Consider the following 12,907-nt stretch of genomic DNA (forward strand, 5'->3'; position numbering starts at 1 on the left):
GAAGAAGAGACTGACAATGAAGAAGTCAACTTAATAAATAGGTATATGTATCATTGCAAGCAGGAACCTAGAGCAGGGTTCCAGTTCAATGTTTTTGGGAAAGGTTCAGTGAGTATATTGATAATATATGCTGCCCAAACAAACATTTTCTGTTGGTAATGCTACCTGGAGGGATTTCACACCTACAAATTTCAACGGGAAGGAATGGCCGCATATCTGGCCAGCTGGGGTTAGAGTCTGTGTCAGGGAGACAACATATGAATCCAGCCTGAGAGTCAGATGTTTCTTTTCTTAACAGAGTCAACCCTGGTAGAAGATACAAGGCAAAAGAAATGGTGCAAGGCATTCCTGGTCTCAAAACTTTGCATTTCTAGGTAGTTATCCAGCAGCCCTCTAATCCTTCTAACCAAGAGGCAGACATATGATCTGTGTGAGTTACTGCATCTGGAGATGCACATCTAAGACACCCTGGGTAAATCCCACTTTTAGGGCATGCATTTTTCTTGACTACACTAAAAGCTTTTAGGTGAGTGCCTGAACAGACACATCACTGTTAGCACCTGAGGGTGACCCACCTGGTCTCTTGACCACCTCCCCAGAAGGGCATGAGTCTCTTGTAGATCATCTCCTGTAGCTCTGACTTTTAAAGGAAAACTTTAATTACATTTTACAGCTCTGTAGAAATGTCCTAAATGTCTCTGGACACATTTACAGTGTAGCCAAGCACCTGAATTGCTTTCCTTATGGGGGAGCAGTAAGCAGGTAAACACGAATCCATTTTGTGTTGTCAAAAATAATTTTCACAAATTAAAAGAAATGACAGGAAGGCATTACATATCACAGCAATGGGCCATTGAACACATTATGCTTTCTCCAGCTGTGGTAGTTACATGGATACCTAAAGAAGACAAAGACAGGCATGTTTGCAAATTCCCATTAGTAATGTCCCACTCTTCAACTATTTTCAGTTTGGGAGTTCTTGATTAGGATATGGTGCTTGTGTATTTAATAATCATCACTGGTTTTTCTTCCAAGAACATGTTCCATCTGGCCTTGAACTCCAACTGACTTTTACCAAAAACAGAAGCAAAAAAAGACAAACATCCTGCCTTCCCCAACCACTAGTGGTACAGAAATGTATCCAAAAATAGAGGAAGTCCTCAAAGACCATGCAATCACTGCTGGCTTAGTAAAAGATAAACACAGTGACAGAGCAGAAATAATTTCCAATTATATCCCTCTAAAAGTAGTGTTGGGACAGGTTACAGGTAAGGCACGTAAACATTCACCAAATTCCATGCAGGCAAATGCAGAACACCCGAGACTAAGCTAGTCTGGAAAATATTGACCTTTTCGAAGTGCTTGGGAACTATAAGGAATTATGTCAAGTTATTTTTTATTTATGCTAAGCAATGAAAAGAAGTTATTGCAGTATAGATGGAACATGAGTTCCCCTAAACATCCAGTACACATCCTTGCTAATCCTTCAGTAAAAAACTCACCTTCAAAGTAACTTTTCATTATCTATCTCAATATTAGGAAATTCTACTTTTCTTCATTTTCCCCATTGATCCCAAATTTAAAATGCATCTTTTCAAACCTCGTACATTACTATAAATTTTACAATTGTATTTATACCCCCTTATTGCTTCATAGGTTCATCTATTAAATTAACTTATATTTGAAAATACCAGGGGAAGGTATCTTGTAGAATATAAATATTTATTTGTAAAAATAGAAGTGTAAATACTGAGATAGGAAACAACGTTGATATGGAAATCCTGTTCGGCCAGTCCATTTCAGTGAAGGCAAGAGAACATCTCAGTAACATAAGGCATGATATAGGAATGGTGATTATTCCAAAACCACATGTAATAAACTCACAAAATTCATTGTGAATATGGGAACAGGCTATACTAAAGTGCAGAAGTAGAGAAATCAAACAACCTGACAAAGATCTCAGGTGACAATGATTTTTTTTCCTTCTTTTGAGTCTCCAAAGGACAGAATTCACATTGTCATGGATGTAAATAATTACAAGAGAAGATGGTAAATTATTTACTTGGACAGAAAAAGCAACATTGGAGTCCTCCTAAGGAACTGATATTTAGCTATTGCCTTGTGATAGAGTTGAAGGTACAAGAGACCTAGAGTAAATTACAGCACCTCTCTGGAGGCTCCTGTGTTCATAATACCAGAAACTGTATTTCAAATGCTCTCTGGACAGTCTTTGGGGTCACTAACAGTTCTGCAAAGCCAGAATAACTCCTCTGGCACCTCTAGATGTACTCTTTGAACTCCAGGACTATAACAAAGATGAGACATGTGCCTGGGGACCTTCCACAGGACCAGGTTTTGGGACTCTGGTGCTGCAGCCATCAGAGAATACTGAATGGAATAACAGTAGGAACTGGAGAGACTACGGTAGATGTTTTCATAAGTTTACTGAGTTCAGAACTGGTCTCTGAGGAACAAGGATGACTAATGCGTACTGGCATAACTTTAAAAGTGAACCTATAGAGACATAGTAGGAAACTACACACTAGTCAGTTTGACATGAGTTGTGAACAAAAGCCTTTGAAACTCTTTTAAGAGTCAAAGAGGAGAACATTTGGAAAAGAGCAGATTAACAGAAAATAGCCAGCGTGGCTTCAGGAAGGGGAGGTCACCATGGCTCACTAGCAGAGGGGAATTCTTTGCGGATGTTACTGCTGGGCTAAGGGGGGGCTGTGGTGCACCATCACTGAGGCTGGGTGTTTCTCAAAGCAATCTGACAAGCTCCACAGGGGGACCAAATGGGCAAGGTACAGAGTTCGTGGAACTAGAGGAGACTGCACACTCAGACTGAGTAGGAGGTGAAGCAGAGACTAAAAATGATGACCTAAATGATGACTTCAAAATTTTAAAGGTGAAAAGTAAAAGAGGGCTACAAAGTGCTGCAGGAACTGGCTTGAATAAAGGAAAAAAAAAAAAAAAATACTTACAAAACCAAAACAAACAGAAAAGCACAAAAAAGTGAGGAAAGCTTGTTACTGATTTAGCAGACAGTGACCAAGATTGCCAGTCCTTGGAAAATAATAAGCCTCTCAATGTACTGTAAGCTAGGTAAGAATTGCTATGGTCCTTTCATAGAAGAAGGAAAACAGAAGCACCACAATATTAATGGTTTGCTCAAGCTCACACCTCCTACTTCAGCTGTCTGGCTCATCAGCAGCACTTGAAGGAGAAAGGAAGACCTGGGACTAGGATCCTCACATGTAAGTAAAAGGGAAAATGTTTTTTCAATATCTTGTTTTAAAACGAACATTCTTGAAATCTGGGTGGAAAATCTTGTGATACAAGGGAAAGATGTTGATTGATCTTCCCTTGGAATCTGTACATTGAATTCCACCCTCTGCCCTACCTGATGAGGTCCCCAATGCTGAGAACTCTCAAGCACCCAAGTGTGAATCAGGGCAATTTTTTCCAGAATTACCCTCACAGCAAGATGGCTTTCAAAAATCACCACCCTTTATCTCCTGGTAGAAATATACCATACCCACCGAGGTTTCAAAGATGCAGATTAAAATAACACCATAATGCAACTGAACTTCACCTAATTGCCAGCTAGGAAATAACACAAAGCTACTTACACCAGAAAAAAATACTCTGGAGGAAGGTTCATGAACACGTATTGCTGTTACCACCATATTGATGAGCACTTGCAATAAACCCACTTTTTATTTTATTAGTAGCCTTCTGCTGTCCCTCAACGTCATGATTCCCAACTGCTGCCACACGGACCCCAGTTCTGGGACCTACGCCAGAGTGTAGGTGCAGCAGGGAGGCTGCAACCCTGTGAGTGAGGATTGGGTTTTTTGGTTTGTTGTTGTTTTTTTGTGGGTTTGGTCTTTTTTTTTTGGGGGGGGGTGAGGGGGAAGGGAGGGTGGTTGTTTTGTTTTGTTTTGTTTTGTTTTGTTTTGTTTTGTTTTGTTTTGTTTTGTTTTGTTTTGTTTTGTTTTCAAAAAGTCCAGGTATTTAAAGCTCAGGTCTGCTGTCTGGGAAAGATTGTGATCCTGGAGCGCCGTCCAACTTCCACAAGACCAAGCAGCTCTGTCCCAGGCACAGAAATGCTGGGGCTGCTCAGCCTCCTGTACTATGTTAAACCTCCCCTTGAAGTAATGAATCACAGAGCCACAGATTTCACTGTACAACTTTTTCCAGGCTTCTCCTGCTGTTGACAGGAACTATTAAGGCCAGGACTTTCCTCTGACTGGCTGTGGGTTTCAAGGCCTCTTTTTCCTTTCCTTTTCTGGTGCTTCTTTGCCCTGTCTTACATGTTGTAATTAGCTTTCCTGGAGGAGTTTTACAAGATGAAGATAAGAAACAGCTTATCCCAGGCAGTTGTTTGTCTTCACGTTTTCCCTTGGAAAACAAGAAGAAAAAACTTCTAAGAACTGAGTTTTTATCCAAATCATTATTTGAGGGGCTAGAGAACAGAAATGCTCTGGGCGGTCAAAGAGGGAACTTTAAAAGGAATCCAGCTGAAATGCAATAATACAAATATTTGAAGGGATTTTTGAGGAATTCCAGGACAACCCACTCCTCCCTTTTTATTAGCTTCACCAGTGCTTGATAAGGTGGTTACATTTTCCTAGTGATTGACAAAAGCCACTTTTTAACCACCATTTAAGAAGCAACTATGTGGCTGCATCATTGTGTTACCCCACCAGGAGAGAAGCTTTTTGAGCTTCATTGAGTTGATATTTCCTTTTCCCAATCTCACTATTTTTGGGGGAAAGAAATATTTGCTTTCCTTTAACAACTAGCTTTTGGAGTCAGTTGAGTGTAGCTGGGAGACAGCACGACAAATATTGCTAAGCCACAGGGTGATTTTTTAAAATAAAAGGTTGTGACCTGGTCTCTCCAGATAGTCTGGCACTTAATACCTCTGTATCCTGTGAGTTTGATTTCACTGTCTACAGCTTGGACCACAAATTGATAAAAGATAAAACTGAACTTGGCTTCCCTCACACATTCATTGCAGTCCTGGTTCTAGTGTCATGATGGAAATCAAGCTTGTACTTCTTACCAAAGTGGTTTTCTTGCTTAGAAAAAACTGAAGAATTCCCTCCTCCCACATGCTGTAGAAGTCAAAATACCAAAAAGCTTTAAAATATAAATAAACAAATTAATGGAAGTTCACAAGGGGCAATTAAACAGGAAGATACAGACATAACCTCAAATTCAAATGTGCCTAGGCTGCAGGCTGCCAGTAAGGGGGTAGAAATATTGAGCAACTATCACTGTAAGATAACCCTGGTTTCATGTTAAGATATTCTTTTTGGTAAAGAAATGATGCAGTGTCAACTAAAGAGCTAAGTAGCCTAGCAGATGTTGAACTCGGAGTTGAGCCCTGTGAGGAGGAAGTAATTTTTCACAACACTGAGCTACAGCACATATATTTTACTCTGCACATGTTCCTGTTGCCATCTCTTTTTTTCTGAGTTTTGTTTTGATGTATGTGCAACTTGCACTCAGCTTATAGAACAGGAGAAAAAGTAAGCATGGGTATACATTAGAGGACTGCAGCACCTGCCAAGGCAGTATCTGGCTGCAAGGCTGCATATTTAGAGGAGGTTTCTATATGGGGAAGAATGGGAGGTCTAGGAGGTGATTTTAAGATGGATTGGGGATTAAGTGGCAGAGAATTTTGAGGTTTGAGATGGGGTTGGTGAAAAGAAATGAGGAAATTTGGTTACTGGGTGGGAGGATAATGAAGAAATGAGGTTTAATGTGACACCCTTTTACCTCTGTTCACACAGGCATTTCTAATCACAGTCACCTTTCTGAAGGGAAGAAAACAAACTCGCTTTCTTCCAATATTCTCTTTCTCAAAGACGCACAGGTAAAAAAATGCACATCCTCAACTATCTAGCTCCTACTCCTCCTTCCCATTTTTGCTATTGGGACCACAGTATAAGTTCTTTAATCTGTTGATGGATTTTAGGGTAGTGAGAATGTCTTCACTTTGAGTGGTGATACTGACACGCTTCAGAGAAGTCTGATTGTTTGGCACCTTCCCCCATGGGAGAAAACCAACAGCTCTATGGCTCACTCATTCCCCATTCCAACCCATCCTGTCTCCTGCCTTATTGAGGGAAATATATATTTGAATCTCTGCCTCTTTTGCTCCTTCTTACCTAACAGATTTTCAGTCTAAGAGAAGAGGCTTTTCTGTTTAGGTCCTGAGGTTACAGAATAAATATCTGGGAATGACCCAATTGGAGGCTGTGTTATGGACACCTCATCCCAGAAGATAATCAATGAATCTCAACTTTGTCATGTCTCCTGGGAGAGAGACTTGCAGCAGCTTTGGGATAAACTGCAAGAACACAGTTTTGCAAAGACATCACAGTTGAAGATAACTGGCTGACCAGAATAATTGTATGAGTTCAAAGGACTTGAGGAAGAGCATAGATATACTGACGGCTAGAATATACACTTTTAGTATAAATAATATTAACAGAGTAAATTCTCTGGATTGTTATGGATTTTGTAAAAGCTTTACCTGATTTTTATAAAGGAAAAATCAAACAATTTTAGTAAAGTTTTATGAAGTACTATATGCTTATTTGGATTGCTTTTATTCCATGCCTTTCCTTGGCAGGAAAGGAAACTAACTATAGTATTTTCCTAGCTCAGGAAAAATTATGAAGTATATAATCTGAAATACTTAAAATGAATTTAGGGTCACCATAAAATTTTCATTATATACAATCTGTCTTCATATACACTTGTATATTTTTTGCCTGTCCTTGTAGTATATACATGTCTATCAAGCCTACAGCAAAACAGAGTTCAAATGCCTTCAAACACAAGAAAAAAAGCCAAAGACAGAAACGGTTCCAAACGGCACCTCAGCCAAAAAAATCTACATCTAAACATGAAATGTTAAGAACTTAAAAGTTTAGGACCATTTCCACTGCTAATAAATCTATCCTTCATTATTAGCCACCACATGGGTGCTTTAATTTCTGTCCAAGTCTCCTACAGACAAAGCAGACAACAAATGTGTTAAGTTCTGTATCAGATTCTCTTGCCCTTGTTGCTATGCACCTTTCCTGTGTGCTGATGACACAATGTCATTTAATTAACCCCAACATCTCTTTTCCTTTCTTTTTTCCTTTTTAAGAAAATGGATGTGAAGAACATTTTCTTATGAAATCATTGTATGTTTTTGAACACGTAGTATTTTCTCCAGAGTAAAAGCAATAGTTTTTCATGGGCTGTGTGTTTTGGGTTCAGACTTCGACTCAGTCAACAATTTTTCTTCAGCATTGTGGTAATTGGCCTCTGAATAACTGAGGAGAACTAGGAACAGAATAGAGAGAAACAATATGGAAGTGAATATTCAAAATACAGAATGCAATCTAGCCTATCTGTCCTTTCCTCTCCTTAGTAGGCCACTCTAGAAAGGGAGCCAGAAAACAAATAAAGGAAGATGAGGAAGGTGAGGAATATGAAGTGGCTTCCAGACCAACTAGGATTCTTCTTCTCTGAGAGGAGATGACTGTGAGAGGTCATGATGGAAAAAAAATAAAATTATGGATTGTCTGTTTATTAACCACCTTTCCCTGGTTATTGCAATAAAAGGTAAGAGCCAACCACTGAAACTGGCCAATGAAGCCACTTGATGGAAATCCAAGTGGAAAGTAAAGCAGAAATAGTACTTTCTTGTTTTCTCTGGCTTACATCAAGCTCCTTATGCTGGGACATCCTTGGTGACCCTATTTCCCTCTCTCCCTTCACGATTTTTTTTCTAATGTATTCTACATTGCTTTATATCAAGTTGTCTTGTGACTTTTCCCCTCCACCATGGGCTGTGGTCCTCTTCTCCTGCCTATATGTGTCCTTTCTAACTAGACTGTCTCTCAGGCTATTGCCTTGCTTCCCATCCTACTTCATACTACATTCCCACTAAACCATCTTTCAGTCATACTTTACTCAAAAATGCTGTAGAAGTTTTTGGCAGATCAACCTTATGTCTTCCACATTTTGCTCTGGGTATTTCCTAGGGGATTTCAGAGTAGTAAAGGAGGTTTGCCACACTTTTGAGCTTGAGCCAGCATGACCGTGCTGGGCCATTCTCATACTTTTCCCAAAGTGCTTCCAATTCCTTCAGGTTTAGACTTCCATGAATCCTACTATTTCCCCACAACACTCTTGATTTTCCTGCCTCTGTAGTTGGAGACAGGAGCTTCCAAACAGAGTCCTGGTAGTTTTGCAGATGGGCATACTGGCACTGTGGAGGCATTAGTCAGGACACCAGGCTCAACAGAGATTTAGGAGGAAAAGGTGGACAAGGAGGAGCAGCCATATCACCTCTGCATGATGACTAACACAGAAACACCTGAACAGTACCCCTCCATTTTCCACAAAAGCTTTGCTCTTTCTTTCACATAGATAGTAAGAAAGATGAAATTAATGAAAATAAAAGGAGGGCTCTGTGGGTCTTTTGAATATTTTATTGTAATATGGATTCTTCAATTATCTTATGTCTTGCACAGCATTTTTAAAGAAAATCCCAACCCATCTGGCTGGTGCAACTTGGAAGTATAGTTGCCGAAAGGAACAAAAAAATATGTGGATGAAAAATATTCATGGCACATGAAATAAAAGAGGAAGTTATTCCTTCAGAGAAAGAGATGATAATACCTAAAGTACAAGAGATATTAATGACTACTGTAGTACTGGTAAGAACATGCCAAGAATTGGTGCAAATATGCAATTCATAACTTTTTAGACATCATCCTCTTAGCTGCACAAATAGATTTACATTGTGTTTTTAACCAGCTCAGTAGACAGATGAAGAAAATAGTATAGCGTGGCAGAAGACAAATATCTTCAATTCCTCCACTACAAAGATATAATATTGTTTAATCAAGGCATTTCCCACTCCTTTATCTCCAACTACTCTGCCACAACAAGTCTCTTAGATTGGCTCAAATTATACCAGATTTAAACTCCAGAGTCACATACCTAATTTTCTGAGTTTGGAGGTGAGGATTAGTGGCTAGTACCAGTCTCTATAGACAAAAAAATTAATCCCAGAGTTTCAAACTCCTTAGTGACCATTGTATTCATTTGAGTTGGATCCTTCCCCATCCATGCCTTTGTTTTAGGTACTAGTGGCCTAAGCTATGGAACAGTACATACCAAATCATCAGGTGCACAGCATTTAGACACTGTCATTCCATGGCATGGACATCTGGCCTGAGAGACTGGGTGAAAACAGTTAAAGCCAAAACTATGTTTAGAGTGAAGAAACACAGGAAATATAGTGAGTGCCCACATCAAAGTGTCTGTGACTACTCTGAATGGCATCTGCACTTTCAGGCTCCCACAGTATTATTTGCTTTAGCATTTGTGGTTGATCTGCAGTCAGACCAAGCAATATACTTCAGGGGTGCATCTGAGGAGATAATCTAAGAAAACAATGGGCTTTTGCTCTGTTTCCTGAACAGCATCATCATCAAAACTTACTGAAATCAAAACCAAAGACACAGCAAAGCACAAAAGGGTCAAGTCTCGGTCAGGCTGGAACCCGGAGAGTGGCACATATTGCTCTCCCTCCAACCAATGCATTCCTACATCTATTTCAAATTAATCACCAAGCAAATCCCTCTTGGCCTAAATGGGGTGCTGAAGAAAGACAAAATAAGATAAAATAATGGAAATGAAGGAGGAATTAAGCTGTGGTCAGAACCTGATTTGAAAATTACACTTAGGCAACCAAATGACTACTAAGTTTCACCTGTTGCTTGTGAAGTGACCACAGAGGTTCACTTGTTCTGGGTCTTCTCCATGTCTGTGATCAATGGGATGTCCAAGTCTCTAGTAACTTATGTCAGTGGGTATGTGAAGAACAGCTTTGTGCACCACCTCTCAGCTGTATTCAGAGGATGGAATTAGCAAGGCACACAGCACTGAAATACTGAAGCATTACCCATTTTTTGGCAATGCCAATGTCTGTCATTGGCTCTTACAAGTTCCACCCATATTCTTTCAAACTAAGGCTTGATGAACCTTATTTTAAAGAAAAGTTTAGAATCACTTGTCATCTTCAGACTGTTTCATTACTATATTTGCCCTGGGATAGGAAATGGAAATTAACTCTCTTAATTATTCTTCTTAGATCAGTGCTGAGGCTGGAGGAGCTCTGCAGTAGGAACACTCATTTCACTATAAGCAAGTACAGCCCCTGGCACAGAGTATCCCAAATGAAAGGCACTACCAACAATAAAGCATACACTGCCAAAAAGGATTCCATGAAGAATGAGACCTGAAAGTAATTTTACATAATATTTTCACAATGTTTTGTAATGTCCTGTCTATACCATGTGTTTTTGATCTGATACAAAATGTATTCTTAAGATAGGATATTCTTTTGTAGAGTAATTTCCAATATTACCTGTAGGAACTATTCCTGGAGTATGTAAAACACTAAAATTGGAAAGAACTTCTGAAGTTGGGTCTTCCAGTTTCTACACATCAACTTATCATTTTTACCCATGCAGAGTGAGTGTAGACAGCTAACAGGACAGAACAACAACAAAAGGCTGCAGCAGGACTTCCTGGGGACCATAGCAGAAGTTTAGTCTATGATCTTCTCTGTATTACATGTTCTGAGTCAGACACTCCTCTGCTTCTCGAAAAAGAAAAAGAAAAAGGAAAAGGAAAATAAAAGGAAAAAGAAAAAGAAAAAGAAAAAGAAAAAGAAAAAGAAAAAGAAAAAGAAAAAGAAAAAGAAAAAGAAAAAGAAAAAGAAAAAGAAAAAGAAAAAGAAAAAGAAAAAAAGAAAAAGAAAAAGAAAAAGTCTGAGACAAAGTGCCCTACTCTGTCATCATTTTCCATCCTATTTCAGGGTAGAGAAGAACCAAAACCCATGTGCAAATACTATCTTGAACTTTGAAATGCAGAAAAAAATTCAGAGGACAATAATTCACTAAGGACTGAGTTATTCATTTTATGTTTCTTGGGTTATAGTCTCAACTGAAATAAGTGACTGAGTCTCAGGCACAAATTCGTGTACGTTCTTTCCTTTCAGATAACAGGGAGTACCTCACATAACAACCAGATTTTGTATTCCCTCCCCACATAAGAGCTGCTTCTTCTTCCATATGCTGTTAATACTTCCCTTCCCTGAGTTTTTCCTACTTTCATCAAGTTCTAACTTGTCTGTTGTCTCTACATATGGGCACAGTATCCCAGATGGTAAGTGAACACATAACCACATGCTTAATTGCCTAATGGCCTACTAATATTTTCCATTATTTTTCCCTCTGTTTCTAATGCAAAATTATTCCATTACTGGTTTGGTTTTTGTTTGCTCATGATTTTTACCTACCATTTAATATTTAGCAGATATCATTACTGATGTGTTGACATTAAAGCTATTGACTTTTTCCCAAAAAAAAGTAACTACATCCAACATAAATATACTTTTGTAAATAAAGACAGCAAACCTAGTAACTACTGAAAAATTCCCCCAAAAAACTTGAACTCATTTTCAGTGAAGATATAAGGACTAGTGACAACCAAAGGACAATCTAAGAATTCACCATCACGTCTTAGATAATGTGTTTGGCACTTAACTCATGGGATGATGTATCTGTTGGCTGATGAAGATTCATAAAAAGTTTCTGCCCCAAAGTAATTTCATTACTACATTTGACTCTGAAATATCTATAAATATTTGTACAATCAAAATTCTTCCCTTACTGATGTCCCTCAACAGGACATAATATAGAGATAAAAACAGGCTGAAAGAAAATTCATTTTTAATGTGATGTAAGCCTTTTCTGAAGAAGCTTCATGGTACCCAGCCAGTTGTTCCTGGTTCATTAGGCAACAGTAGTTCCTACAAAATTGTCCTTCCAAAATCCACTATTTTACAAGTCAGCACGTTGCTATGAGTTTCAGGACCAGCTTATTGTGTGGTTGTGTGAATTTTGTTATATCAGAGGAATTGGGAAATTACATGATAATGGCAGGAGAACAACAGTGTCTAATATGCACAGGTTGTTGTAGTAGCTTTGACATCAGATGAACATGAAAGATCCCAAACAATACTTAATGGTAGAATGTTCTCTTCACAGGATGAATGTATTACTAACACTGAATAAATGCTGACATGAAAGCATCTCTAATTTTTTTTTTTATTCCCACTTGAAAATATGCTAGATTTTCATCTTCTCCACAAACTTTTAAAATCAGTTGAAAACTATCCAATTCCTTATTTTAGCTTCTTTGGAAGCCTACAAACCCTTTGACACATGTCAAGCATTGGCTAAGTGGGGGAAGTTGCAGTTAACAATGTGCAGTTAGCTTTGTATTTCACCATGTGTTTGTGCACAGTCAGAATATTCACTTCTGAGCATTGCATTCTAAGAGATCTCTTATTCCAGGAAATGTGTCAGGCAGCAGAAAGCAAAATAAAAAGATTCTGATTGGAGAAAACCATGAAAAAGAATGGAAGATGGGATGGACCTGACCAGCAGTCCCCTGAGCTTCACACCACAGTTATCTACCAAGGAGCCCACTGATGGTGCAATAGCAGAGCCCATCTCAGCTCTGTGCAACAACCCCATTACTCACAGTCATCCCAAACAACTCACCTCCCAGACAGAGAGGAGCCAGCTGGGGTACATGGTCTCACATCTCTTGCACATTCCTTCAGGCAAAAAATGTCAACAATTTTTATATAGTTCTGAAAACTAAGCATTTTATAAGGTATGCTTTTATATGCACACATATGTTTAGGTGTTAAATAATGGCTTTTCCTTCAGTTATGGATTTTTGTTCCCCTCCCTTTCTTCATCTCCTTTATTAATTCTTGGTGTTCTCCTTGCATAGACAACATTTC

The 12,907-nt window shown here is 38.8% G+C and overlaps 1 long non-coding RNA gene across 2 annotated transcripts in view; it reads left to right on the forward strand.

Moving 5' to 3' along the window:
- LOC134554641 (uncharacterized) overlaps nucleotides 1-10,855 on the forward strand; it is a 75,591-nt gene extending 64,736 nt beyond the window's left edge. The window contains exons 2-6 of one of the 2 annotated variants that reach the window (XR_010081298.1): nucleotides 3,732-3,837; nucleotides 5,805-5,887; nucleotides 7,442-7,635; nucleotides 8,550-8,735; nucleotides 10,178-10,855. This is a non-coding gene — a long non-coding RNA (uncharacterized LOC134554641). Of the gene's footprint in view, nucleotides 1-1,930; nucleotides 3,838-5,804; nucleotides 5,888-7,441; nucleotides 7,636-8,549; nucleotides 8,736-10,177 lie in introns of those variants that run through there. The other variant, XR_010081297.1, reaches the window with a different exon arrangement.
- Nucleotides 10,856-12,907: the final 2,052 nt, after the last annotated feature.

The sequence above is a fragment of the Prinia subflava genome, chromosome 1, assembly GCF_021018805.1.
Source record: "Prinia subflava isolate CZ2003 ecotype Zambia chromosome 1, Cam_Psub_1.2, whole genome shotgun sequence".
Classification (NCBI taxonomy): domain Eukaryota; kingdom Metazoa; phylum Chordata; class Aves; order Passeriformes; family Cisticolidae; genus Prinia; species Prinia subflava.